The 27,718-nt window shown below is 46.2% G+C and overlaps 16 non-coding genes across 16 annotated transcripts; all 16 read left to right on the forward strand.

Annotated features, from left to right (window-relative positions):
• Positions 1 to 286: 286 nt before the first annotated feature.
• trnav-cac (transfer RNA valine (anticodon CAC)) lies at positions 287 to 359 on the forward strand. The gene has a single exon. It is a non-coding gene; the product is annotated as a tRNA-Val (tRNA).
• Positions 360 to 2,008: 1,649 nt separating this feature from the next.
• trnal-cag (transfer RNA leucine (anticodon CAG)) lies at positions 2,009 to 2,090 on the forward strand. The gene has a single exon. It is a non-coding gene; the product is annotated as a tRNA-Leu (tRNA).
• A 1,525-nt stretch (positions 2,091 to 3,615) lies between these two features.
• Positions 3,616 to 3,688, forward strand: trnav-cac (transfer RNA valine (anticodon CAC)). Its single transcript has one exon. It is a non-coding gene; the product is annotated as a tRNA-Val (tRNA).
• A 1,649-nt stretch (positions 3,689 to 5,337) lies between these two features.
• Positions 5,338 to 5,419, forward strand: trnal-caa (transfer RNA leucine (anticodon CAA)). Its single transcript has one exon. It is a non-coding gene; the product is annotated as a tRNA-Leu (tRNA).
• Positions 5,420 to 6,944: 1,525 nt separating this feature from the next.
• On the forward strand, positions 6,945 to 7,017 carry trnav-cac (transfer RNA valine (anticodon CAC)). The gene has a single exon. It is a non-coding gene; the product is annotated as a tRNA-Val (tRNA).
• A 1,648-nt stretch (positions 7,018 to 8,665) lies between these two features.
• Positions 8,666 to 8,747, forward strand: trnal-cag (transfer RNA leucine (anticodon CAG)). The gene has a single exon. It is a non-coding gene; the product is annotated as a tRNA-Leu (tRNA).
• Positions 8,748 to 10,272: 1,525 nt separating this feature from the next.
• On the forward strand, positions 10,273 to 10,345 carry trnav-cac (transfer RNA valine (anticodon CAC)). The gene has a single exon. It is a non-coding gene; the product is annotated as a tRNA-Val (tRNA).
• Positions 10,346 to 11,994: 1,649 nt separating this feature from the next.
• On the forward strand, positions 11,995 to 12,076 carry trnal-cag (transfer RNA leucine (anticodon CAG)). Its single transcript has one exon. It is a non-coding gene; the product is annotated as a tRNA-Leu (tRNA).
• A 3,247-nt stretch (positions 12,077 to 15,323) lies between these two features.
• On the forward strand, positions 15,324 to 15,405 carry trnal-cag (transfer RNA leucine (anticodon CAG)). The gene has a single exon. It is a non-coding gene; the product is annotated as a tRNA-Leu (tRNA).
• A 1,525-nt stretch (positions 15,406 to 16,930) lies between these two features.
• On the forward strand, positions 16,931 to 17,003 carry trnav-cac (transfer RNA valine (anticodon CAC)). The gene has a single exon. It is a non-coding gene; the product is annotated as a tRNA-Val (tRNA).
• A 1,649-nt stretch (positions 17,004 to 18,652) lies between these two features.
• On the forward strand, positions 18,653 to 18,734 carry trnal-cag (transfer RNA leucine (anticodon CAG)). Its single transcript has one exon. It is a non-coding gene; the product is annotated as a tRNA-Leu (tRNA).
• A 1,525-nt stretch (positions 18,735 to 20,259) lies between these two features.
• trnav-cac (transfer RNA valine (anticodon CAC)) lies at positions 20,260 to 20,332 on the forward strand. The gene has a single exon. It is a non-coding gene; the product is annotated as a tRNA-Val (tRNA).
• Positions 20,333 to 21,981: 1,649 nt separating this feature from the next.
• trnal-cag (transfer RNA leucine (anticodon CAG)) lies at positions 21,982 to 22,063 on the forward strand. The gene has a single exon. It is a non-coding gene; the product is annotated as a tRNA-Leu (tRNA).
• Positions 22,064 to 23,586: 1,523 nt separating this feature from the next.
• On the forward strand, positions 23,587 to 23,659 carry trnav-cac (transfer RNA valine (anticodon CAC)). The gene has a single exon. It is a non-coding gene; the product is annotated as a tRNA-Val (tRNA).
• Positions 23,660 to 25,308: 1,649 nt separating this feature from the next.
• trnal-cag (transfer RNA leucine (anticodon CAG)) lies at positions 25,309 to 25,390 on the forward strand. The gene has a single exon. It is a non-coding gene; the product is annotated as a tRNA-Leu (tRNA).
• Positions 25,391 to 26,915: 1,525 nt separating this feature from the next.
• trnav-cac (transfer RNA valine (anticodon CAC)) lies at positions 26,916 to 26,988 on the forward strand. The gene has a single exon. It is a non-coding gene; the product is annotated as a tRNA-Val (tRNA).
• Positions 26,989 to 27,718: the final 730 nt, after the last annotated feature.

Here is a 27,718-nt window from a genome sequence, read left to right on the forward strand (position 1 = left end):
AAAACACGTAAATACTCAGTTTCCAACCCTTCCATTAGATCATGTCGCAGTCGTTACGCTGCAGGGAAAGTCGTCCCAGCCTAGTCGACCTCGCCCTACGGTCCAAACATTGACCACATCCTTGTCTATATTTTATCATCAATTTCACGTGTCTTTTTTTTATGTTTTGAAGATGTCAATTACGCTGGACAACAACGAGCAATTGGAAACAGAAAGGTGAAACGAAGAATGGCTTCAACTTTCAGTGCTGGATGCCCCTGAGCTGCCGGATGGGCGGCTGCGGCTTGTTTCTGTAGTGTAGTGGTCATCACGTTCGCCTCACACGCGAAAGGTCCCCAGTTCAAAACTGGGCAGAAACTGCTTTGTTCTTCATCGGCAGCCTTTTACATGGACAAGAACGGTTCTTTCTTGCTTGCTTTCCCATCTGCAAACCTGCCTTCGAAGTTGCTTGAACAAATCTGCTCGCGTAGTGAAATGTAATGCAATTCCATTTAATGACTGTGCAAAGAATTGTAAAGTTTTTATCCAAACTGGTTCTGATCATATGCAATTCTGTTTGAGAGTGTAGTTACCCCCTTCTGATTCTTCTACGAAAAGCAGTACCGCATTTGCATTCCTTGCGCAGGCGGCTCGGTTCAAAGACAGGGAAGAAGCTGATGCGCTGGTGTCACAGTGCACCACGGATTCCTGAACTTGTCTGTCTGTTAAATGTACCCCAAAGGCGTCTCTGAAAGGCCTCGTTTGGAAGCTGTCTGTCGTTATTCAACGTACGAGAATTGGCACCAGAGGTCCTGAATCATGTTTTGGAGCAGTTCGCACTTGAGTGGCTCTTTCAATCAGCAACAGCAATGAAAGAAATTACACTCTCAGAGGAACCTCTGGACCTGTGCTTTCATGGTGTCGCTAGTATTAAGGTGCGCCCCGAGACCTAAGCCACGTTGGAACTGAAACGGAGGAATCGACAGAGAGGTTACAGAATGACATCGCATCCATTTGGTTTTCTTGAAATCACTGAGGAGCAGGAAAATGTAAACGGCGAAGTCGAGTGGGGAAGTCAGGCAGTTGCAGCTCTGGAGAAACTCCTTCTTTGTGACTCACTCAGCAACCAGACACGTGAAGGTGACTCAGAGGCGTGAGAGCTCTTCACATCGAGAACAAAAAGCAATCAAGGGCAGTTAGCACCTCTTCCGGAGTGGGGGTGGGGTGAGGTAATTACCTTTTGACTTTGTTACTATGTTGAGAAACTGCCTTTTAGATTGAGGTGAACAGAAAATGCATTTCTAATAAGCACCATGGAATTGAGCAAAATTTATTGAGTCGCTTCTCGTCGATTCCCACACAGGTTTCCAACTCAGTTGCTATCCATGTGACTGATGTCCAGGAGTGAACATCTCTGCAGCAAATTGCACGGTTAGGGTAAAAGGCAAGGAAAGTGGCATCTAGAACTGGCTCCGAGGTCAGAGCATCCTCACAATGCGATCTGTCGTTCTCGAATAGGAATGCGACCTCCGGTTTTAGGGTGGAGTACATTGTTTGGGACTCGTATTCTGCAAAACAGACACAGTGACTGAAATTACGCTGCACGGTATGATGTGGAACACGGCTTTGTGCATTTTCCCTGTAGTCCGGTGTGCTTCATGTTCCGCGTAAACGTGAAACTTGCCCTGTTTCAAGCAATGGGTGAAATCATTTAGCAAAGCAAGAATCGAAATTGCAGTAATGTCAAGCAGCTCGTGGTTATTTGACCAAATCATAACCGAACATATATTCTCACAGATACATTTGGAGCTGAAAGGAGTCTGAGAAGATAGACTCAGCTTACCATTGATTTTTGTCTGGATTGATGGGCTCTCATTATCTGCTGCGAAATTGATATTGTAGACGGGCACATCCCAGCAGCTGTGCGAGTCGGAGAGGGATCATGGAACCATTTTCATGTGACTTGGCATCTGTTGTTATGCAGGAGAGCACAGTTGGAAACGCAAGAAAATGGTGCGCGCGGCCGGCTGGTAGTGTGGCCGAGCGGTCGAAGGCGCTGGATCCAGGTTCCAGTCTCGAAAGGGGCGTGGGTTCGAATCCCACCACTGCCATTTCTGCAGATCAACTCCAACGCTGCAGCTTTTTTGTTAAAATGCTGTTTCTGTCCCCACTGTATTGATGTTGAAAACAAAAGTAAAATGGCTTTGCTTCCCGGGGAATTAACTGTGGTGTGGGATAGTGCCGAATATTTCAAAGTGTCTCTGTCTGTCATGATCGTGTTCGCCTCCCGCGCAGAAAATCGTAAGCAGCTGTGCTGTTCCAGGCAAGTTGAGCTTGTACTGGAACCGAATGGAGACCGGTATTTCATCGCTGTTGTGAAACAAAGTCCTGGGGTGACTCGACTCGTCGTTATTTGGTTTTTCGGCCAATGGGAAAATCGTTCCAACGAATTTCGATGTGATATGTTGTTGAATTTCTCCCATTTCCTTCGTTTCCGTCCTGGAGACATCGGAAGGGAAAGGTAATCTAATCGAGACTGTGATTGGTGAAATTCACTTTTTATGGCCCATTCTTATTAGGTTCTTTCTTTCTCTCTTTTCAGTATTGTCTGGGAAGTGGTGGTTCCCTAAGGCTGCAGTATGTGTGAAAGAGTAGTTTGGAATTGTCCTGTTGTTAGTTGTGAGATTACTTTATAAATCATGCCCTCGGACTGTCTCACATTTAGCATTCATGCATCTCTGTGTCTGAAAATGCATTAGGTATGCCAGCTTTGTTTGTGTTCCGTGTTAAATGCTTTCTGTTTTGCGATTCGCTCAATACTTTACGAGTTAACAGCGTTTCTGAGGAAACTTCCAGCTGCAAAAGTCCTTAACTGAGGATCTGGGAAAATTTCACAGAGTATGGTCAGTCGGAGCAAAAGTAAGGAAGTCGTTCCTTTCTGCAGTGTTTCGCAATACTACCTTTCCCGTGAGCATCGAACACAGTAAAGGATTGTGCCACAGACTGCGACGGCAAGCTCCGCTAAAAAGTAATCCTTTAAAGCAGGTGTAAGCAACACAACGTTATTGGGGGACACCGCGTGGAAACAGATACTTCGGTGTATCTCGTCCATGCTCAGCACATAGCCAAATATAAACAAGTCCGGTTCCCCAGTATTTGGCCCCAAACCCTCTCAACCCATCCTATCCAGAAACTCATGCAATTTTCTGAGCCTCCTCCGCTTCCTCTGGGAGCTCATTCCATACACGCACAACCTTCTGTGTGGGAAATGTGCCTCAGGTCCTTTGTCAATTTCAGCCCACTCACCTTAAACCTATGCTCTCGAGTTTTCAACTCACCCCAACTTGGGTAAAACACGTAAATACTCAGTTTCCAACCCTTCCATTAGATCATGTCGCAGTCGTTACGCTGCAGGGAAAGTCGTCCCAGCCTAGTCGACCTCGCCCTACGGTCCAAACATTGACCACATCCTTGTCTATATTTTATCATCAATTTCACGTGTCTTTTTTTTATGTTTTGAAGATGTCAATTACGCTGGACAACAACGAGCTATTGGAAACAGAAAGGTGAAACGAAGAATGGCTTCAACTTTCAGTGCTGGATGCCCCTGAGCTGCCGGATGGGCGGCTGCGGCTTGTTTCTGTAGTGTAGTGGTCATCACGTTCGCCTCACACGCGAAAGGTCCCCAGTTCGAAACTAGGCAGAAACTGCTTTGTTCTTCATCGGCAGCCTTTTACATGGACAAGAACGGTGCTTTCTTGCTTGCTTTCCCATCTGCAAACCTGCCTTCGAAGTTGCTTGAACAAATCTGCTCGCGTAGTGAAATGTAATGCAATTCCATTTAATGACTGTGCAAAGAATTGTAAAGTTTTTATCCAAACTGGTTCTGATCATATGCAATTCTGTTTGAGAGTGTAGTTACCCCCTTCTGATTCTTCTACGAAAAGCAGTACCGCATTTGCATTCCTAGCGCAGGCGGCTCGGTTCAAAGACAGGGAAGAAGCTGATGCGCTGGTGTCACAGTGCACCACGGATTCCTGAGCTTGTCTGTCTGTTAAATGTACCCTAAAGGCGTCTCTGAAAGGCCTCGTTTGGAAGCTGTCTGTCGTTATTCAACGTACGAGAATTGGCACCAGAGGTCCTGAATCATGTTTTGGAGCAGTTCGCACTTGAGTGGCTCTTTCAATCAGCAACAGCAATGAAAGAAATTACACTCTCAGAGGAACCTCTGGACCTGTGCTTTCATGGTGTCGCTAGTATTAAGGTGCGCCCCGAGACCTAAGCCACGTTGGAACTGAAACGGAGGAATCGACAGAGAGGTTACAGAATGACATCGCATCCATTTGGTTTTCTTGAAATCACTGAGGAGCAGGAAAATGTAAACGGCGAAGTCGAGTGGGGAAGTCAGGCAGTTGCAGCTCTGGAGAAACTCCTTCTTTGTGACTCACTCAGCAACCAGACACGTGAAGGTGACTCAGAGGCGTGAGTGCTCTTCACATCGAGAACAAAAAGCAATCAAGGGCAGTTAGCACCTCTTCCGGAGTGGGGGTGGGGTGAGGTAATTACCTTTTGACTTTGTTACTATGTTGAGAAACTGCCTTTTAGATTGAGGTGAACAGAAAATGCATTTCTAATAAGCACCATGGAATTGAGCAAAATTTATTGAGTCGCTTCTCGTCGATTCCCACACAGGTTTCCAACTCAGTTGCTATCCATGTGGCTGATGTCCAGGAGTGAACATCTCTGCAGCAAATTGCACGGTTAGGGTAAAAGGCAAGGAAAGTGGCATCTAGAACTGGCTCCGAGGTCAGAGCATCCTCACAATGCGATCTGTCGTTCTCGAATAGGAATGCGACCTCCGGTTTTAGGGTGGAGTACATTGTTTGGGACTCTTTTTCTGCAAAACAGACACAGTGACTGAAATTACGCTGCACGGTATGATGTGGAACAGGGCTTTGTGCATTTTCCCTGTAGTCCGGTGTGCTTCATGTTCCGCGTAAACGTGAAACTTGCCCTGTTTCAAGCAATGGGTGAAATCATTTAGCAAAGCAAGAATCGAAATTGCAGTAATGTCAAGCAGCTCGTGGTTATTTGACCAAATCATAACCGAACATATATTCTCACAGATACATTTGGAGCTGAAAGGAGTCTGAGAAGATAGACTCAGCTTACCATTGATTTTTGTCTGGATTGATGGGCTCTCATTATCTGCTGCGAAATTGATATTGTAGACGGGCACATCCCAGCAGCTGTGCGAGTCGGAGAGGGATCATGGAACCATTTTCATGTGACTTGGCATCTGTTGTTATGCAGGAGAGCACAGTTGGAAACGCAAGAAAATGGTGCGCGCGGCCGGCTGGTAGTGTGGCCGAGCGGTCTAAGGCGCTGGATCCAAGTTCCAGTCTCGAAAGGGGCGTGGGTTCGAATCCCACCACTGCCATTTCTGCAGATCAACTCCAACGCTGCAGCTTTTTTGTTAAAATGCTGTTTCTGTCCCCACTGTATTGATGTTGAAAACAAAAGTAAAATGGCTTTGCTTCCCGGGGAATTAACTGTGGTGTGGGATAGTGCCGAATATTTCAAAGTGTCTCTGTCTGTCATGATCGTGTTCGCCTCCCGCGCAGAAAATCGCAAGCAGCTGTGCTGTTCCAGGCAAGTTGAGCTTGTACTGGAACCGAATGGAGACCGGTATTTCATCGCTGTTGTGAAACAAAGTCCTGGGGTGACTCGACTCGTCGTTATTTGGTTTTTCGGCCAATGGGAAAATCGTTCCAACGAATTTCGATGTGATATGTTGTTGAATTTCTCCCATTTCCTTCGTTTCCGTCCTGGAGACATCGGAAGGGAAAGGTAATCTAATCGAGACTGTGATTGGTGAAATTCACTTTTTATGGCCCATTCTTATTAGGTTCTTTCTTTCTCTCTTTTCAGTATTGTCTGGGAAGTGGTGGTTCCCTAAGGCTGCAGAATGTGTGAAAGAGTAGTTTGGAATTGTCCTGTTGTTAGTTGTGAGATTACTTTATAAATCATGCCCTCGGACTGTCTCACATTTAGCATTCATGCATCTCTGTGTCTGAAAATGCATTAGGTATGCCAGCTTTGTTTGTGTTCCGTGTTAAATGCTTTCTGTTTTGCGATTCGCTCAATACTTTACGAGTTAACAGCGTTTCTGAGGAAACTTCCAGCTGCAAAAGTCCTTAACTGAGGATCTGGGAAAATTTCACAGAGTATGGTCAGTCGGAGCAAAAGTAAGGAAGTCGTTCCTTTCTGCAGTGTTTCGCAATACTACCTTTCCCGTGAGCATCGAACACAGTAAAGGATTGTGCCACAGACTGCGACGGCAAGCTCCGCTAAAAAGTAATCCTTTAAAGCAGGTGTAAGCAACACAACGTTTTTGGGGGACACCGCGTGGAAACAGATACTTCGGTGTATCTCGTCCATGCTCAGCACATAGCCAAATATAAACAAGTCCGGTTCCCCAGTATTTGGCCCCAAACCCTCTCAACCCATCCTATCCAGAAACTCATGCAATTTTCTGAGCCTCCTCCGCTTCCTCTGGGAGCTCATTCCATACACGCACAACCTTCTGTGTGGGAAATGTGCCTCAGGTCCTTTGTCAATTTCAGCCCACTCACCTTAAACCTATGCTCTCGAGTTTTCAACTCACCCCAACTTGGGTAAAACACGTAAATACTCAGTTTCCAACCCTTCCATTAGATCATGTCGCAGTCGTTACGCTGCAGGGAAAGTCGTCCCAGCCTAGTCGACCTCGCCCTACGGTCCAAACATTGACCACATCCTTGTCTATATTTTATCATCAATTTCACGTGTCTTTTTTTTATGTTTTGAAGATGTCAATTACGCTGGACAACAACGAGCTATTGGAAACAGAAAGGTGAAACGAAGAATGGCTTCAACTTTCAGTGCTGGATGCCCCTGAGCTGCCGGATGGGCGGCTGCGGCTTGTTTCTGTAGTGTAGTGGTCATCACGTTCGCCTCACACGCGAAAGGTCCCCAGTTCGAAACTGGGCAGAAACTGCGTTGTTCTTCATCGGCCGCCTTTTACATGGACAAGAACGGTTCTTTCTTGCTTGCTTTCCCATCTGCAAACCTGCCTTCGAAGTTGCTTGAACAAATCTGCTCGCGTAGTGAAATGTAATGCAATTCCATTTAATGACTGTGCAAAGAATTGTAAAGTTTTTATCCAAACTGGTTCTGATCATATGCAATTCTGTTTGAGAGTGTAGTTACCCCCTTCTGATTCTTCTACGAAAAGCAGTACCGCATTTGCATTCCTTGCGCAGGCGGCTCGGTTCAAAGACAGGGAAGAAGCTGATGCGCTGGTGTCACAGTGCACCACGGATTCCTGAACTTGTCTGTCTGTTAAATGTACCCCAAAGGCGTCTCTGAAAGGCCTCGTTTGGAAGCTGTCTGTCGTTATTCAACGTACGAGAATTGGCACCAGAGGTCCTGAATCATGTTTTGGAGCAGTTCGCACTTGAGTGGCTCTTTCAATCAGCAACAGCAATGAAAGAAATTACACTCTCAGAGGAACCTCTGGACCTGTGCTTTCATGGTGTCGCTAGTATTAAGGTGCGCCCCGAGACCTAAGCCACGTTGGAACTGAAACGGAGGAATCGACAGAGAGGTTACAGAATGACATCGCATCCATTTGGTTTTCTTGAAATCACTGAGGAGCAGGAAAATGTAAACGGCGAAGTCGAGTGGGGAAGTCAGGCAGTTGCAGCTCTGGAGAAACTCATTCTTTGTGACTCACTCAGCAACCAGACACGTGAAGGTGACTCAGAGGCGTGAGAGCTCTTCACATCGAGAACAAAAAGCAATCAAGGGCAGTTAGCACCTCTTCCGGAGTGGGGGTGGGGTGAGGTAATTACCTTTTGACTTTGTTACTATGTTGAGAAACTGCCTTTTAGATTGAGGTGAACAGAAAATGCATTTCTAATAAGCACCATGGAATTGAGCAAAATTTATTGAGTCGCTTCTCGTCGATTCCCACACAGGTTTCCAACTCAGTTGCTATCCATGTGGCTGATGTCCAGGAGTGAACAACTCTGCAGCAAATTGCACGGTTAGGGTAAAAGGCAAGGAAAGTGGCATCTAGAACTGGCTCCGAGGTCAGAGCATCCTCACAATGCGATCTGTCGTTCTCGAATAGGAATGCGACCTCCGGTTTTAGGGTGGAGTACATTGTTTGGGACTCTTTTTCTGCAAAACAGACACAGTGACTGAAATTACGCTGCACGGTATGATGTGGAACACGGCTTTGTGCATTTTCCCTGTAGTCCGGTGTGCTTCATGTTCCGCGTAAACGTGAAACTTGCCCTGTTTCAAGCAATGGGTGAAATCATTTAGCAAAGCAAGAATCGAAATTGCAGTAATGTCAAGCAGCTCGTGGTTATTTGACCAAATCATAACCGAACATATATTCTCACAGATACATTTGGAGCTGAAAGGAGTCTGAAAAGATAGACTCAGCTTACCATTGATTTTTGTCTGGATTGATGGGCTCTCATTATCTGCTGCGAAATTGATATTGTAGACGGGCACATCCAAGCAGCTGTGCGAGTCGGAGAGGGATCATGGAACCATTTTCATGTGACTTGGCATCTGTTGTTATGCAGGAGAGCACAGTTGGAAACGCAAGAAAATGGTGCGCGCGGCGGCTGGTAGTGTGGCCGAGCGGTCTAAGGCGCTGGATCCAGGTTCCAGTCTCGAAAGGGGCGTGGGTTCGAATCCCACCACTGCCATTTCTGCAGATCAACTCCAACGCTGCAGCTTTTTTGTTAAAATGCTGTTTCTGTCCCCACTGTATTGATGTTGAAAACAAAAGTAAAATGGCTTTGCTTCCCGGGGAATTAACTGTGGTGTGGGATAGTGCCGAATATTTCAAAGTGTCTCTGTCTGTCATGATCGTGTTCGCCTCCCGCGCAGAAAATCGCAAGCAGCTGTGCTGTTCCAGGCAAGTTGAGCTTGTACTGGAACCGAATGGAGACCGGTATTTCATCGCTGTTGTGAAACAAAGTCCTGGGGTGACTCGACTCGTCGTTATTTGGTTTTTTGGCCAATGGGAAAATCGTTCCAACGAATTTCGATGTGATATGTTGTTGAATTTCTCCCATTTCCTTCGTTTCCGTCCTGGAGACATCGGAAGGGAAAGGTAATCTAATCGAGACTGTAATTGGTGAAATTCACTTTTTATGGCCCATTCTTATTAGGTTCTTTCTTTCTCTCTTTTCAGTATTGTCTGGGAAGTGGTGGTTCCCTAAGGCTGCAGTATGTGTGAAAGAGTAGTTTGGAATTGTCCTGTTGTTAGTTGTGAGATTACTTTATAAATCATGCCCTCGGACTGTCTCACATTTAGCATTCATGCATCTCTGTGTCTGAAAATGCATTAGGTATGCCAGCTTTGTTTGTGTTCCGTGTTAAATGCTTTCTGTTTTGCGATTCGCTCAATACTTTACGAGTTAACAGCGTTTCTGAGGAAACTTCCAGCTGCAAAAGTCCTTAACTGAGGATCTGGGAAAATTTCACAGAGTATGGTCAGTCGGAGCAAAAGTAAGGAAGTCGTTCCTTTCTGCAGTGTTTCGCAATACTACCTTTCCCGTGAGCATCGAACACAGTAAAGGATTGTGCCACAGACTGCGACGGCAAGCTCCGCTAAAAAGTAATCCTTTAAAGCAGGTGTAAGCAACACAACGTTATTGGGGGACACCGCGTGGAAACAGATACTTCGGTGTATCTCGTCCATGCTCAGCACATAGCCAAATATAAACAAGTCCGGTTCCCCAGTATTTGGCCCCAAACCCTCTCAACCCATCCTATCCAGAAACTCATGCAATTTTCTGAGCCTCCTCCGCTTCCTCTGGGAGCTCATTCCATACACGCACAACCTTCTGTGTGGGAAATGTGCCTCAGGTCCTTTGTCAATTTCAGCCCACTCACCTTAAACCTATGCTCTCGAGTTTTCAACTCACCCCAACTTGGGTAAAACACGTAAATACTCAGTTTCCAACCCTTCCATTAGATCATGTCGCAGTCGTTACGCTGCAGGGAAAGTCGTCCCAGCCTAGTCGACCTCGCCCTACGGTCCAAACATTGACCACATCCTTGTCTATATTTTATCATCAATTTCACGTGTCTTTTTTTTATGTTTTGAAGATGTCAATTACGCTGGACAACAACGAGCTATTGGAAACAGAAAGGTGAAACGAAGAATGGCTTCAACTTTCAGTGCTGGATGCCCCTGAGCTGCCGGATGGGCGGCTGCGGCTTGTTTCTGTAGTGTAGTGGTCATCACGTTCGCCTCACACGCGAAAGGTCCCCAGTTCGAAACTAGGCAGAAACTGCTTTGTTCTTCATCGGCAGCCTTTTACATGGACAAGAACGGTGCTTTCTTGCTTGCTTTCCCATCTGCAAACCTGCCTTCGAAGTTGCTTGAACAAATCTGCTCGCGTAGTGAAATGTAATGCAATTCCATTTAATGACTGTGCAAAGAATTGTAAAGTTTTTATCCAAACTGGTTCTGATCATATGCAATTCTGTTTGAGAGTGTAGTTACCCCCTTCTGATTCTTCTACGAAAAGCAGTACCGCATTTGCATTCCTAGCGCAGGCGGCTCGGTTCAAAGACAGGGAAGAAGCTGATGCGCTGGTGTCACAGTGCACCACGGATTCCTGAGCTTGTCTGTCTGTTAAATGTACCCTAAAGGCGTCTCTGAAAGGCCTCGTTTGGAAGCTGTCTGTCGTTATTCAACGTACGAGAATTGGCACCAGAGGTCCTGAATCATGTTTTGGAGCAGTTCGCACTTGAGTGGCTCTTTCAATCAGCAACAGCAATGAAAGAAATTACACTCTCAGAGGAACCTCTGGACCTGTGCTTTCATGGTGTCGCTAGTATTAAGGTGCGCCCCGAGACCTAAGCCACGTTGGAACTGAAACGGAGGAATCGACAGAGAGGTTACAGAATGACATCGCATCCATTTGGTTTTCTTGAAATCACTGAGGAGCAGGAAAATGTAAACGGCGAAGTCGAGTGGGGAAGTCAGGCAGTTGCAGCTCTGGAGAAACTCCTTCTTTGTGACTCACTCAGCAACCAGACACGTGAAGGTGACTCAGAGGCGTGAGTGCTCTTCACATCGAGAACAAAAAGCAATCAAGGGCAGTTAGCACCTCTTCCGGAGTGGGGGTGGGGTGAGGTAATTACCTTTTGACTTTGTTACTATGTTGAGAAACTGCCTTTTAGATTGAGGTGAACAGAAAATGCATTTCTAATAAGCACCATGGAATTGAGCAAAATTTATTGAGTCGCTTCTCGTCGATTCCCACACAGGTTTCCAACTCAGTTGCTATCCATGTGGCTGATGTCCAGGAGTGAACATCTCTGCAGCAAATTGCACGGTTAGGGTAAAAGGCAAGGAAAGTGGCATCTAGAACTGGCTCCGAGGTCAGAGCATCCTCACAATGCGATCTGTCGTTCTCGAATAGGAATGCGACCTCCGGTTTTAGGGTGGAGTACATTGTTTGGGACTCTTTTTCTGCAAAACAGACACAGTGACTGAAATTACGCTGCACGGTATGATGTGGAACAGGGCTTTGTGCATTTTCCCTGTAGTCCGGTGTGCTTCATGTTCCGCGTAAACGTGAAACTTGCCCTGTTTCAAGCAATGGGTGAAATCATTTAGCAAAGCAAGAATCGAAATTGCAGTAATGTCAAGCAGCTCGTGGTTATTTGACCAAATCATAACCGAACATATATTCTCACAGATACATTTGGAGCTGAAAGGAGTCTGAGAAGATAGACTCAGCTTACCATTGATTTTTGTCTGGATTGATGGGCTCTCATTATCTGCTGCGAAATTGATATTGTAGACGGGCACATCCCAGCAGCTGTGCGAGTCGGAGAGGGATCATGGAACCATTTTCATGTGACTTGGCATCTGTTGTTATGCAGGAGAGCACAGTTGGAAACGCAAGAAAATGGTGCGCGCGGCCGGCTGGTAGTGTGGCCGAGCGGTCTAAGGCGCTGGATCCAGGTTCCAGTCTCGAAAGGGGTGTGGGTTCGAATCCCACCACTGCCATTTCTGCAGATCAACTCCAACGCTGCAGCTTTTTTGTTAAAATGCTGTTTCTGTCCCCACTGTATTGATGTTGAAAACAAAAGTAAAATGGCTTTGCTTCCCGGGGAATTAACTGTGGTGTGGGATAGTGCCGAATATTTCAAAGTGTCTCTGTCTGTCATGATCGTGTTCGCCTCCCGCGCAGAAAATCGCAAGCAGCTGTGCTGTTCCAGGCAAGTTGAGCTTGTACTGGAACCGAATGGAGACCGGTATTTCATCGCTGTTGTGAAACAAAGTCCTGGGGTGACTCGACTCGTCGTTATTTGGTTTTTCGGCCAATGGGAAAATCGTTCCAACGAATTTCGATGTGATATGTTGTTGAATTTCTCCCATTTCCTTCGTTTCCGTCCTGGAGACATCGGAAGGGAAAGGTAATCTAATCGAGACTGTGATTGGTGAAATTCACTTTTTATGGCCCATTCTTATTAGGTTCTTTCTTTCTCTCTTTTCAGTATTGTCTGGGAAGTGGTGGTTCCCTAAGGCTGCAGTATGTGTGAAAGAGTAGTTTGGAATTGTCCTGTTGTTAGTTGTGAGATTACTTTATAAATCATGCCCTCGGACTGTCTCACATTTAGCATTCATGCATCTCTGTGTCTGAAAATGCATTAGGTATGCCAGCTTTGTTTGTGTTCCGTGTTAAATGCTTTCTGTTTTGCGATTCGCTCAATACTTTACGAGTTAACAGCGTTTCTGAGGAAACTTCCAGCTGCAAAAGTCCTTAACTGAGGATCTGGGAAAATTTCACAGAGTATGGTCAGTCGGAGCAAAAGTAAGGAAGTCGTTCCTTTCTGCAGTGTTTCGCAATACTACCTTTCCCGTGAGCATCGAACACAGTAAAGGATTGTGCCACAGACTGCGACGGCAAGCTCCGCTAAAAAGTAATCCTTTAAAGCAGGTGTAAGCAACACAACGTTATTGGGGGACACCGCGTGGAAACAGATACTTCGGTGTATCTCGTCCATGCTCAGCACATAGCCAAATATAAACAAGTCCGGTTCCCCAGTATTTGGCCCCAAACCCTCTCAACCCATCCTATCCAGAAACTCATGCAATTTTCTGAGCCTCCTCCGCTTCCTCTGGGAGCTCATTCCATACACGCACAACCTTCTGTGTGGGAAATGTGCCTCAGGTCCTTTGTCAATTTCAGCCCACTCACCTTAAACCTATGCTCTCGAGTTTTCAACTCACCCCAACTTGGGTAAAACACGTAAATACTCAGTTTCCAACCCTTCCATTAGATCATGTCGCAGTAGTTACGCTGCAGGGAAAGTCGTCCCAGCCTAGTCGACCTCGCCCTACGGTCCAAACATTGACCACATCCTTGTCTAAATTTTATCATCAATTTCACGTGTCTTTTTTTTATGTTTTGAAGATGTCAATTACGCTGGACAACAACGAGCTATTGGAAACAGAAAGGTGAAACGAAGAATGGCTTCAACTTTCAGTGCTGGATGCCCCTGAGCTGCCGGATGGGCGGCTGCGGCTTGTTTCTGTAGTGTAGTGGTCATCACGTTCGCCTCACACGCGAAAGGTCCCCAGTTCGAAACTGTGCAGAAACTGCTTTGTTCTTCATCGGCAGCCTTTTACATGGACAAGAACGGTGCTTTCTTGCTTGCTTTCCCATCTGCAAACCTGCCTTCGAAGTTGCTTGAACAAATCTGCTCGCGTAGTGAAATGTAATGCAATTCCATTTAATGACTGTGCAAAGAATTGTAAAGTTTTTATCCAAACTGGTTCTGATCATATGCAATTCTGTTTGAGAGTGTAGTTACCCCCTTCTGATTCTTCTACGAAAAGCAGTACCGCATTTGCATTCCTTGCGCAGGCGGCTCGGTTCAAAGACAGGGAAGAAGCTGATGCGCTGGTGTCACAGTGCACCACGGATTCCTGAACTTGTCTGTCTGTTAAATGTACCCCAAAGGCGTCTCTGAAAGGCCTCGTTTGGAAGCTGTCTGTCGTTATTCAACGTACGAGAATTGGCACCAGAGGTCCTGAACCATGTTTTGGAGCAGTTCGCACTTGAGTGGCTCTTTCAATCAGCAACAGCAATGAAAGAAATTACACTCTCAGAGGAACCTCTGGACCTGTGCTTTCATGGTGTCGCTAGTATTAAGGTGCGCCCCGAGACCTAAGCCACGTTGGAACTGAAACGGAGGAATCGACAGAGAGGTTACAGAATGACATCGCATCCATTTGGTTTTCTTGAAATCACTGAGGAGCAGGAAAATGTAAACGGCGAAGTCGAGTGGGGAAGTCAGGCAGTTGCAGCTCTGGAGAAACTCCTTCTTTGTGACTCACTCAGCAACCAGACACGTGAAGGTGACTCAGAGGCGTGAGAGCTCTTCACATCGAGAACAAAAAGCAATCAAGGGCAGTTAGCACCTCTTCCGGAGTGGGGGTGGGGTGAGGTAATTACCTTTTGACTTTGTTACTATGTTGAGAAACTGCCTTTTAGATTGAGGTGAACAGAAAATGCATTTCTAATAAGCACCATGGAATTGAGCAAAATTTATTGAGTCGCTTCTCGTCGATTCCCACACAGGTTTCCAACTCAGTTGCTATCCATGTGGCTGATGTCCAGGAGTGAACATCTCTGCAGCAAATTGCACGGTTAGGGTAAAAGGCAAGGAAAGTGGCATCTAGAACTGGCTCCGAGGTCAGAGCATCCTCACAATGCGATCTGTCGTTCTCGAATAGGAATGCGACCTCCGGTTTTAGGGTGGAGTACATTGTTTGGGACTCTTTTTCTGCAAAACAGACACAGTGACTGAAATTACGCTGCACGGTATGATGTGGAACACGGCTTTGTGCATTTTCCCTGTAGTCCGGTGTGCTTCATGTTCCGCGTAAACGTGAAACTTGCCCTGTTTCAAGCAATGGGTGAAATCATTTAGCAAAGCAAGAATCGAAATTGCAGTAATGTCAAGCAGCTCGTGGTTATTTGACCAAATCATAACCGAACATATATTCTCACAGATACATTTGGAGCTGAAAGGAGTCTGAGAAGATAGACTCAGCTTACCATTGATTTTTGTCTGGATTGATGGGCTCTCATTATCTGCTGCGAAATTGATATTGTAGACGGGCACATCCCAGCAGCTGTGCGAGTCGGAGAGGGATCATGGAACCATTTTCATGTGACTTGGCATCTGTTGTTATGCAGGAGAGCACAGTTGGAAACGCAAGAAAATGGTGCGCGCGGCCGGCTGGTAGTGTGGCCGAGCGGTCTAAGGCGCTGGATCCAGGTTCCAGTCTCGAAAGGGGCGTGGGTTCGAATCCCACCACTGCCATTTCTGCAGATCAACTCCAACGCTGCAGCTTTTTTGTTAAAATGCTGTTTCTGTCCCCACTGTATTGATGTTGAAAACAAAAGTAAAATGGCTTTGCTTCCCGGGGAATTAACTGTGGTGTGGGATAGTGCCGAATATTTCAAAGTGTCTCTGTCTGTCATGATCGTGTTCGCCTCCCGCGCAGAAAATCGCAAGCAGCTGTGCTGTTCCAGGCAAGTTGAGCTTGTACTGGAACCGAATGGAGACCGGTATTTCATCGCTGTTGTGAAACAAAGTCCTGGGGTGACTCGACTCGTCGTTATTTGGCTTTTCGGCCAATGGGAAAATCGTTCCAACGAATTTCGATGTGATATGTTGTTGAATTTCTCCCATTTCCTTCGTTTCCGTCCTGGAGACATCGGAAGGGAAAGGTAATCTAATCGAGACTGTGATTGGTGAAATTCACTTTTTATGGCCCATTCTTATTAGGTTCTTTCTTTCTCTCTTTTCAGTATTGTCTGGGAAGTGGTGGTTCCCTAAGGCTGCAGAATGTGTGAAAGAGTAGTTTGGAATTGTCCTGTTGTTAGTTGTGAGATTACTTTATAAATCATGCCCTCGGACTGTCTCACATTTAGCATTCATGCACCTCTGTGTCTGAAAATGCATTAGGTATGCCAGCTTTGTTTGTGTTCCGTGTTAAATGCTTTCTGTTTTGCGATTCGCTCAATACTTTACGAGTTAACAGCGTTTCTGAGGAAACTTGCAGCTGCAAAAGTCCTTAACTGAGGATCTGGGAAAATTTCACAGAGTATGGTCAGTCGGAGCAAAAGTAAGGAAGTCGTTCCTTTCTGCAGTGTTTCGCAATACTACCTTTCCCGTGAGCATCGAACACAGTAAAGGATTGTGCCACAGACTGCGACGGCAAGCTCCGCTAAAAAGTAATCCTTTAAAGCAGGTGTAAGCAACACAACGTTTTTGGGGGACACCGCGTGGAAACAGATACTTCGGTGTATCTCGTCCATGCTCAGCACATAGCCAAATATAAACAAGTCCGGTTCCCCAGTATTTGGCCCCAAACCCTCTCAACCCATCCTATCCAGAAACTCATGCAATTTTCTGAGCCTCCTCCGCTTCCTCTGGGAGCTCATTCCATACACGCACAACGTTCTGTGTGGGAAATGTGCCTCAGGTCCTTTGTCAATTTCAGCCCACTCACCTTAAACCTATGCTCTCGAGTTTTCAACTCACCTCAACTTGGGTAAAACACGTAAATACTCAGTTTCCAACCCTTCCATTAGATCATGTCGCAGTCGTTACGCTGCAGGGAAAGTCGTCCCAGCCTAGTCGACCTCGCCCTACGGTCCAAACATTGACCACATCCTTGTCTAAATTTTATCATCAATTTCACGTGTCTTTTTTTTATGTTTTGAAGATGTCAATTACGCTGGACAACAACGAGCTATTGGAAACAGAAAGGTGAAACGAAGAATGGCTTCAACTTTCAGTGCTGGATGCCCCGGAGCTGCCGGATGGGCGGCTGCGGCTTGTTTCTGTAGTGTAGTGGTCATCACGTTCGCCTCACACGCGAAAGGTCCCCAGTTCGAAACTGGGCCGAAACTGCTTTGTTCTTCATCGGCAGCCTTTTACATGGACAAGAACGGTGCTTTCTTGCTTGCTTTCCCATCTGCAAACCTGCCTTCGAAGTTGCTTGAACAAATCTGCTCGCGTAGTGAAATGTAATGCAATTCCATTTAATGGCTGTGCAAAGAATTGTAAAGTTTTTATCCAAACTGGTTCTGATCATATGCAATTCTGTTTGAGAGTGTAGTTACCCCCTTCTGATTCTTCTACGAAAAGCAGTACCGCATTTGCATTCCTTGCGCAGGCGGCTCGGTTCAAAGACAGGGAAGAAGCTGATGCGCTGGTGTCACAGTGCACCACGGATTCCTGAACTTGTCTGTCTGTTAAATGTACCCCAAAGGCGTCTCTGAAAGGCCTCGTTTGGAAGCTGTCTGTCGTTATTCAACGTACGAGAATTGGCACCAGAGGTCCTGAATCATGTTTTGGAGCAGTTCGCACTTGAGTGGCTCTTTCAATCAGCAACAGCAATGAAAGAAATTACACTCTCAGAGGAACCTCTGGACCTGTGCTTTCATGGTGTCGCTAGTATTAAGGTGCGCCCCGAGACCTAAGCCACGTTGGAACTGAAACGGAGGAATCGACAGAGAGGTTACAGAATGACATCGCATCCATTTGGTTTTCTTGAAATCACTGAGGAGCAGGAAAATGTAAACGGCGAAGTCGAGTGGGGAAGTCAGGCAGTTGCAGCTCTGGAGAAACTCCTTCTTTGTGACTCACTCAGCAACCAGACACGTGAAGGTGACTCAGAGGCGTGAGAGCTCTTCACATCGAGAACAAAAAGCAATCAAGGGCAGTTAGCACCTCTTCCGGAGTGGGGGTGGGGTGAGGTAATTACCTTTTGACTTTGTTACTATGTTGAGAAACTGCCTTTTAGATTGAGGTGAACAGAAAATGCATTTCTAATAAGCACCATGGAATTGAGCAAAATTTATTGAGTCGCTTCTCGTCGATTCCCACACAGGTTTCCAACTCAGTTGCTATCCATGTGGCTGATGTCCAGGAGTGAACATCTCTGCAGCAAATTGCACGGTTAGGGTAAAAGGCAAGGAAAGTGGCATCTAGAACTGGCTCCGAGGTCAGAGCATCCTCACAATGCGATCTGTCGTTCTCGAATAGGAATGCGACCTCCGGTTTTAGGGTGGAGTACATTGTTTGGGACTCTTTTTCTGCAAAACAGACACAGTGACTGAAATTACGCTGCACGGTATGATGTGGAACACGGCTTTGTGCATTTTCCCTGTAGTCCGGTGTGCTTCATGTTCCGCGTAAACGTGAAACTTGCCCTGTTTCAAGCAATGGGTGAAATCATTTAGCAAAGCAAGAATCGAAATTGCAGTAATGTCAAGCAGCTCGTGGTTATTTGACCAAATCATAACCGAACATATATTCTCACAGATACATTTGGAGCTGAAAGGAGTCTGAGAAGATAGACTCAGCTTACCATTGATTTTTGTCTGGATTGATGGGCTCTCATTATCTGCTGCGAAATTGATATTGTAGACGGGCACATCCCAGCAGCTGTGCGAGTCGGAGAGGGATCATGGAACCATTTTCATGTGACTTGGCATCTGTTGTTATGCAGGAGAGCACAGTTGGAAACGCAAGAAAATGGTGCGCGCGGCCGGCTGGTAGTGTGGCCGAGCGGTCTAAGGCGCTGGATCCAGGTTCCAGTCTTCAAAGGGGCGTGGGTTCGAATCCCACCACTGCCATTTCTTCAGATCAACTCCAACGCTGCAGCTTTTTTGTTAAAATGCTGTTTCTGTCCCCACTGTATTGATGTTGAAAACAAAAGTAAAATGGCTTTGCTTCCCGGGGAATTAACTGTGGTGTGGGATAGTGCCGAATATTTCAAAGTGTCTCTGTCTGTCATGATCGTGTTCGCCTCCCGCGCAGAAAATCGCAAGCAGCTGTGCTGTTCCAGGCAAGTTGAGCTTGTACTGGAACCGAATGGAGACCGGTATTTCATCGCTGTTGTGAAACAAAGTCCTGGGGTGACTCGACTCGTCGTTATTTGGTTTTTCGGCCAATGGGAAAATCGTTCCAACGAATTTCGATGTGATATGTTGTTGAATTTCTCCCATTTCCTTCGTTTCCGTCCTGGAGACATCGGAAGGGAAAGGTAATCTAATCGAGACTGTGATTGGTGAAATTCACTTTTTATGGCCCATTCTTATTAGGTTCTTTCTTTCTCTCTTTTCAGTATTGTCTGGGAAGTGGTGGTTCCCTAAGGCTGCAGTATGTGTGAAAGAGTAGTTTGGAATTGTCCTGTTGTTAGTTGTGAGATTACTTTATAAATCATGCCCTCGGACTGTCTCACATTTAGCATTCATGCATCTCTGTGTCTGAAAATGCATTAGGTATGCCAGCTTTGTTTGTGTTCCGTGTTAAATGCTTTCTGTTTTGCGATTCGCTCAATACTTTACGAGTTAACAGCGTTTCTGAGGAAACTTGCAGCTGCAAAAGTCCTTAACTGAGGATCTGGGAAAATTTCACAGAGTATGGTCAGTCGGAGCAAAAGTAAGGAAGTCGTTCCTTTCTGCAGTGTTTCGCAATACTACCTTTCCCGTGAGCATCGAACACAGTAAAGGATTGTGCCACAGACTGCGACGGCAAGCTCCGCTAAAAAGTAATCCTTTAAAGCAGGTGTAAGCAACACAACGTTTTTGGGGGACACCGCGTGGAAACAGATACTTCGGTGTATCTCGTCCATGCTCAGCACATAGCCAAATATAAACAAGTCCGGTTCCCCAGTATTTGGCCCCAAACCCTCTCAACCCATCCTATCCAGAAACTCATGCAATTTTCTGAGCCTCCTCCGCTTCCTCTGGGAGCTCATTCCATACACGCACAACCTTCTGTGTGGGAAATGTGCCTCAGGTCCTTTGTCAATTTCAGCCCACTCACCTTAAACCTATGCTCTCGAGTTTTCAACTCACCCCAACTTGGGTAAAACACGTAAATACTCAGTTTCCAACCCTTCCATTAGATCATGTCGCAGTCGTTACGCTGCAGGGAAAGTCGTCCCAGCCTAGTCGACCTCGCCCTACGGTCCAAACATTGACCACATCCTTGTCTATATTTTATCATCAATTTCACGTGTCTTTTTTTTATGTTTTGAAGATGTCAATTACGCTGGACAACAACGAGCTATTGGAAACAGAAAGGTGAAACGAAGAATGGCTTCAACTTTCAGTGCTGGATGCGCCTGAGCTGCCGGATGGGCGGCTGCGGCTTGTTTCTGTAGTGTAGTGGTCATCACGTTCGCCTCACACGCGAAAGGTCCCCAGTTCGAAACTGGGCAGAAACTGCGTTGTTCTTCCTCGGCAGCCTTTTACATGGACAAGAACGGTGCTTTCTTGCTTGCTTTCCCATCTGCAAACCTGCCTTCGAAGTTGCTTGAACAAATCTGCTCGCGTAGTGAAATGTAATGCAATTCCATTTAATGACTGTGCAAAGAATTGTAAAGTTTTTATCCAAACTGGTTCTGATCATATGCAATTCTGTTTGAGAGTGTAGTTACCCCCTTCTGATTCTTCTACGAAAAGCAGTACCGCATTTGCATTCCTAGCGCAGGCGGCTCGGTTCAAAGACAGGGAAGAAGCTGATGCGCTGGTGTCACAGTGCACCACGGATTCCTGAACTTGTCTGTCTGTTAAATGTACCCCAAAGGCGTCTCTGAAAGGCCTCGTTTGGAAGCTGTCTGTCGTTATTCAACGTACGAGAATTGGCACCAGAGGTCCTGAATCATGTTTTGGAGCAGTTCGCACTTGAGTGGCTCTTTCAATCAGCAACAGCAATGAAAGAAATTACACTCTCAGAGGAACCTCTGGACCTGTGCTTTCATGGTGTCGCTAGTATTAAGGTGCGCCCCGAGACCTAAGCCACCTTGGAACTGAAACGGAGGAATCGACAGAGAGGTTACAGAATGACTTCGCATCCATTTGGTTTTCTTGAAATCACTGAGGAGCAGGAAAATGTAAACGGCGAAGTCGAGTGGGGAAGTCAGGCAGTTGCAGCTCTGGAGAAACTCCTTCTTTGTGACTCACTCAGCAACCAGACACGTGAAGGTGACTCAGAGGCGTGAGAGCTCTTCACATCGAGAACAAAAAGCAATCAAGGGCAGTTAGCACCTCTTCCGGAGTGGGGGTGGGGTGAGGTAATTACCTTTTGACTTTGTTACTATGTTGAGAAACTGCCTTTTAGATTGAGGTGAACAGAAAATGCATTTCTAATAAGCACCATGGAATTGAGCAAAATGTATTGAGTCGCTTCTCGTCGATTCCCACACAGGTTTCCAACTCAGTTGCTATCCACGTGGCTGATGTCCAGGAGTGAACATCTCTGCAGCAAATTGCACGGTTAGGGTAAAAGGCAAGGAAAGTGGCATCTAGAACTGGCTCCGAGGTCAGAGCGTCCTCACAATGCGATCTGTCGTTCTCGAATAGGAATGCGACCTCCGGTTTTAGGGTGGAGTACATTGTTTGGGACTCTTTTTCTGCAAAACAGACACAGTGACTGAAATTACGCTGCACGGTATGATGTGGAACACGGCTTTGTGCATTTTCCCTGTAGTCCGGTGTGCTTCATGTTCCGCGTAAACGTGAAACTTGCCCTGTTTCAAGCAATGGGTGAAATCATTTAGCAAAGCAAGAATCGAAATTGCAGTAATGTCAAGCAGCTCGTGGTTATTTGACCAAATCATAACCGAACATATATTCTCACAGATACATTTGGAGCTGAAAGGAGTCTGAGAAGATAGACTCAGCTTACCATTGATTTTTGTCTGGATTGATGGGCTCTCATTATCTGCTGCGAAATTGATATTGTAGACGGGCACATCCCAGCAGCTGTGCGAGTCGGAGAGGGATCATGGAACCATTTTCATGTGACTTGGCATCTGTTGTTATGCAGGAGAGCACAGTTGGAAACGCAAGAAAATGGCGCGCGCGGCCGGCTGGTAGTGTGGCCGAGCGGTCGAAGGCGCTGGATCCAGGTTCCAGTCTCGAAAGGGGCGTGGGTTCGAATCCCACCACTGCCATTTCTGCAGATCAACTCCAACGCTGCAGCTTTTTTGTTAAAATGCTGTTTCTGTCCCCACTGTATTGATGTTGAAAACAAAAGTAAAATGGCTTTGCTTCCCGGGGAATTAACTGTGGTGTGGGATAGTGCCGAATATTTCAAAGTGTCTCTGTCTGTCATGATCGTGTTCGCCTCCCGCGCAGAAAATCGCAAGCAGCTGTGCTGTTCCAGGCAAGTTGAGCTTGTACTGGAACCGAATGGAGACCGGTATTTCATCGCTGTTGTGAAACAAAGTCCTGGGGTGACTCGACTCGTCGTTATTTGGTTTTTCGGCCAATGGGAAAATCGTTCCAACGAATTTCGATGTGATATGTTGTTGAATTTCTCCCATTTCCTTCGTTTCCGTCCTGGAGACATCGGAAGGGAAAGGTAATCTAATCGAGACTGTGATTGGTGAAATTCACTTTTTATGGCCCATTCTTATTAGGTTCTTTCTTTCTCTCTTTTCAGTATTGTCTGGGAAGTGGTGGTTCCCTAAGGCTGCAGTATGTGTGAAAGAGTAGTTTGGAATTGTCCTGTTGTTAGTTGTGAGATTACTTTATAAATCATGCCCTCGGACTGTCTCACATTTAGCATTCATGCATCTCTGTGTCTGAAAATGCATTAGGTATGCCAGCTTTGTTTGTGTTCCGTGTTAAATGCTTTCTGTTTTGCGATTCGCTCAATACTTTACGAGTTAACAGCGTTTCTGAGGAAACTTCCAGCTGCAAAAGTCCTTAACTGAGGATCGGGGAAAATTTCACAGAGTATGGTCAGTCGGAGCAAAAGTAAGGAAGTCGTTCCTTTCTGCAGTGTTTCGCAATACTACCTTTCCCGTGAGCATCGAACACAGTAAAGGATTGTGCCACAGACTGCGACGGCAAGCTCCGCTAAAAAGTAATCCTTTAAAGCAGGTGTAAGCAACACAACGTTATTGGGGGACACCGCGTGGAAACAGATACTTCGGTGTATCTCGTCCATGCTCAGCACATAGCCAAATATAAACAAGTCCGGTTCCCCAGTATTTGGCCCCAAACCCTCTCAACCCATCCTATCCAGAAACTCATGCAATTTTCTGAGCCTCCTCCGCTTCCTCTGGGAGCTCATTCCATACACGCACAACCTTCTGTGTGGGAAATGTGCCTCAGGTCCTTTGTCAATTTTAGCCCACTCACCTTAAACCTATGCTCTCGAGTTTTCAACTCACCCCAACTTGGGTAAAACACGTAAATACTCAGTTTCCAACCCTTCCATTAGATCATGTCGCAGTCGTTACGCTGCAGGGAAAGTCGTCCCAGCCTAGTCGACCTCGCCCTACGGTCCAAACATTGACCACATCCTTGTCTATATTTTATCATCAATTTCACGTGTCTTTTTTATGTTTTGAAGATGTCAATTACGCTGGACAACAACGAGCTATTGGAAACAGAAAGGTGAAACGAAGAATGGCTTCAACTTTCAGTGCTGGATGCCCCTGAGCTGCCGGATGGGCGGCTGCGGCTTGTTTCTGTAGTGTAGTGGTCATCACGTTCGCCTCACACGCGAAAGGTCCCCAGTTCGAAACTGGGCAGAAACTGCTTTGTTCTTCATCGGCAGCCTTTTACATGGACAAGAACGGTGCTTTCTTGCTTGCTTTCCCATCTGCAAACCTGCCTTCGAAGTTGCTTGAACAAATCTGCTCGCGTAGTGAAAAGTAATGCAATTCCATTTAATGACTGTGCAAAGAATTGTAAAGTTTTTATCCAAACTGGTTCTGTTCATGTGCAATTCTGTTTGAGAGTGTAGTTACCCCCTTCTGATTCTTCTACGAAAAGCAGTACCGCATTTGCATTCCTTGCGCAGGCGGCTCGGTTCAAAGACAGGGAAGAAGCTGATGCGCTGGTGTCACAGTGCACCACGGATTCCTGAACTTGTCTGTCTGTTAAATGTACCCCAAAGGCGTCTCTGAAAGGCCTCGTTTGGAAGCTGTCTGTCGTTATTCAACGAACGAGAATTGGCACCAGAGGTCCTGAATCATGTTTTGGAGCAGTTCGCACTTGAGTGGCTCTTTCAATCAGCAACAGCAATGAAAGAAATTACACTCTCAGAGGAACCTCTGGACCTGTGCTTTCATGGTGTCGCTAGTATTAAGGTGCGCCCCGAGACCTAAGCCACGTTGGAACTGAAACGGAGGAATCGACAGAGAGGTTACAGAATGACATCGCATCCATTTGGTTTTCTTGAAATCACTGAGGAGCAGGAAAATGTAAACGGCGAAGTCGAGTGGGGAAGTCAGGCAGTTGCAGCTCTGGAGAAACTCCTTCTTTGTGACTCACTCAGCAACCAGACACGTGAAGGTGACTCAGAGGCGTGAGAGCTCTTCACATCGAGAACAAAAAGCAATCAAGGGCAGTTAGCACCTCTTCCGGAGTGGGGGTGGGGTGAGGTAATTACCTTTTGACTTTGTTACTATGTTGAGAAACTGCCTTTTAGATTGAGGTGAACAGAAAATGCATTTCTAATAAGCACCATGGAATTGAGCAAAATTTATTGAGTCGCTTCTCGTCGATTCCCACACAGGTTTCCAACTCAGTTGCTATCCATGTGGCTGATGTCCAGGAGTGAACATCTCTGCAGCAAATTGCACGGTTAGGGTAAAAGGCAAGGAAAGTGGCATCTAGAACTGGCTCCGAGGTCAGAGCGTCCTCACAATGCGATCTGTCGTTCTCGAATAGGAATGCGACCTCCGGTTTTAGGGTGGAGTACATTGTTTGGGACTCTTTTTCTGCAAAACAGACACAGTGACTGAAATTACGCTGCACGGTATGATGTGGAACACGGCTTTGTGCATTTTCCCTGTAGTCCGGTGTGCTTCATGTTCCGCGTAAACGTGAAACTTGCCCTGTTTCAAGCAATGGGTGAAATCATTTAGCAAAGCAAGAATCGAAATTGCAGTAATGTCAAGCAGCTCGTGGTTATTTGACCAAATCATAACCGAACATATATTCTCACAGATACATTTGGAGCTGAAAGGAGTCTGAGAAGATAGACTCAGCTTACCATTGATTTTTGTCTGGATTGATGGGCTCTCATTATCTGCTGCGAAATTGATATTGTAGACGGGCACATCCCAGCAGCTGTGCGAGTCGGAGAGGGATCATGGAACCATTTTCATGTGACTTGGCATCTGTTGTTATGCAGGAGAGCACAGTTGGAAACGCAAGAAAATGGTGCGCGCGGCCGGCTGGTAGTGTGGCCGAGCGGTCTAAGGCGCTGGATCCAGGTTCCAGTCTCGAAAGGGGCGTGGGTTCGAATCCCACCACTGCCATTTCTGCAGATCAACTCCAACGCTGCAGCTTTTTTGTTAAAATGCTGTTTCTGTCCCCACTGTATTGATGTTGAAAACAAAAGTAAAATGGCTTTGCTTCCCGGGGAATTAACTGTGGTGTGGGATAGTGCCGAATATTTCAAAGTGTCTCTGTCTGTCATGATCGTGTTCGCCTCCCGCGCAGAAAATCGCAAGCAGCTGTGCTGTTCCAGGCAAGTTGAGCTTGTACTGGAACCGAATGGAGACCGGTATTTCATCGCTGTTGTGAAACAAAGTCCTGGGGTGACTCGACTCGTCGTTATTTGGTTTTTCGGCCAATGGGAAAATCGTTCCAACGAATTTCGATGTGATATGTTGTTGAATTTCTCCCATTTCCTTCGTTTCCGTCCTGGAGACATCGGAAGGGAAAGGTAATCTAATCGAGACTGTGATTGGTGAAATTCACTTTTTATGGCCCATTCTTATTAGGTTCTTTCTTTCTCTCTTTTCAGTATTGTCTGGGAAGTGGTGGTTCCCTAAGGCTGCAGTATGTGTGAAAGAGTAGTTTGGAATTGTCCTGTTGTTAGTTGTGAGATTACTTTATAAATCATGCCCTCGGACTGTCTCACATTTAGCATTCATGCACCTCTGTGTCTGAAAATGCATTAGGTATGCCAGCTTTGTTTGTGTTCCGTGTTAAATGCTTTCTGTTTTGCGATTCGCTCAATACTTTACGAGTTAACAGCGTTTCTGAGGAAACTTCCAGCTGCAAAAGTCCTTAACTGAGGATCTGGGAAAATTTCACAGAGTATGGTCAGTCGGAGCAAAAGTAAGGAAGTCGTTCCTTTCTGCAGTGTTTCGCAATACTACCTTTCCCGTGAGCATCGAACACAGTAAAGGATTGTGCCACAGACTGCGACGGCAAGCTCCGCTAAAAAGTAATCCTTTAAAGCAGGTGTAAGCAACACAACGTTTTTGGGGGACACCGCGTGGAAACAGATACTTCGGTGTATCTCGTCCATGCTCAGCACATAGCCAAATATAAACAAGTCCGGTTCCCCAGTATTTGGCCCCAAACCCTCTCAACCCATCCTATCCAGAAACTCATGCAATTTTCTGAGCCTCCTCCGCTTCCTCTGGGAGCTCATTCCATACACGCACAACCTTCTGTGTGGGAAATGTGCCTCAGGTCCTTTGTCAATTTCAGCCCACTCACCTTAAACCTATGCTCTCGAGTTTTCAACTCACCTCAACTTGGGTAAAACACGTAAATACTCAGTTTCCAACCCTTCCATTAGATCATGTCGCAGTCGTTACGCTGCAGGGAAAGTCGTCCCAGCCTAGTCGACCTCGCCCTACGGTCCAAACATTGACCACATTCTTGTCTAAATTTTATCATCAATTTCACGTGTCTTTTTTTTATGTTTTGAAGATGTCAATTACGCTGGACAACAACGAGCTATTGGAAACAGAAAGGTGAAACGAAGAATGGCTTCAACTTTCAGTGCTGGATGCCCCTGAGCTGCCGGATGGGCGGCTGCGGCTTGTTTCTGTAGTGTAGTGGTCATCACGTTCGCCTCACACGCGAAAGGTCCCCAGTTCGAAACTGGGCAGAAACTGCTTTGTTCTTCATCGGCAGCCTTTTACATGGACAAGAACGGTGCTTTCTTGCTTGCTTTCCCATCTGCAAACCTGCCTTCGAAGTTGCTTGAACAAATCTGCTCGCGTAGTGAAATGTAATGCAATTCCTTTTAATGACTGTGCAGAGAATTGTAAAGTTTTTATCCAAACTGGTTCTGTTCATGTGCAATTCTGTTTGAGAGTGTAGTTACCCCCTTCTGATTCTTCTACGAAAAGCAGTACCGCATTTGCATTCCTTGCGCAGGCGGCTCGGTTCAAAGACAGGGAAGAAGCTGATGCGCTGGTGTCACAGTGCACCACGGATTCCTGAACTTGTCTGTCTGTTAAATGTACCCCAAAGGCGTCTCTGAAAGGCCTCGTTTGGAAGCTGTCTGTCGTTATTCAACGTACGAGAATTGGCACCAGAGGTCCTGAATCATGTTTTGGAGCAGTTCGCACTTGAGTGGCTCTTTCAATCAGCAACAGCAATGAAAGAAATTACACTCTCAGAGGAACCTCTGGACCTGTGCTTTCATGGTGTCGCTAGTATTAAGGTGCGCCCCGAGACCTAAGCCACGTTGGAACTGAAACGGAGGAATCGACAGAGAGGTTACAGAATGACATCGCATCCATTTGGTTTTCTTGAAATCACTGAGGAGCAGGAAAATGTAAACGGCGAAGTCGAGTGGGGAAGTCAGGCAGTTGCAGCTCTGGAGAAACTCCTTCTTT

The sequence above is a fragment of the Chiloscyllium punctatum genome, unplaced genomic scaffold (assembly GCF_047496795.1).
Source record: "Chiloscyllium punctatum isolate Juve2018m unplaced genomic scaffold, sChiPun1.3 scaffold_594, whole genome shotgun sequence".
NCBI classification, from domain to species: domain Eukaryota; kingdom Metazoa; phylum Chordata; class Chondrichthyes; order Orectolobiformes; family Hemiscylliidae; genus Chiloscyllium; species Chiloscyllium punctatum.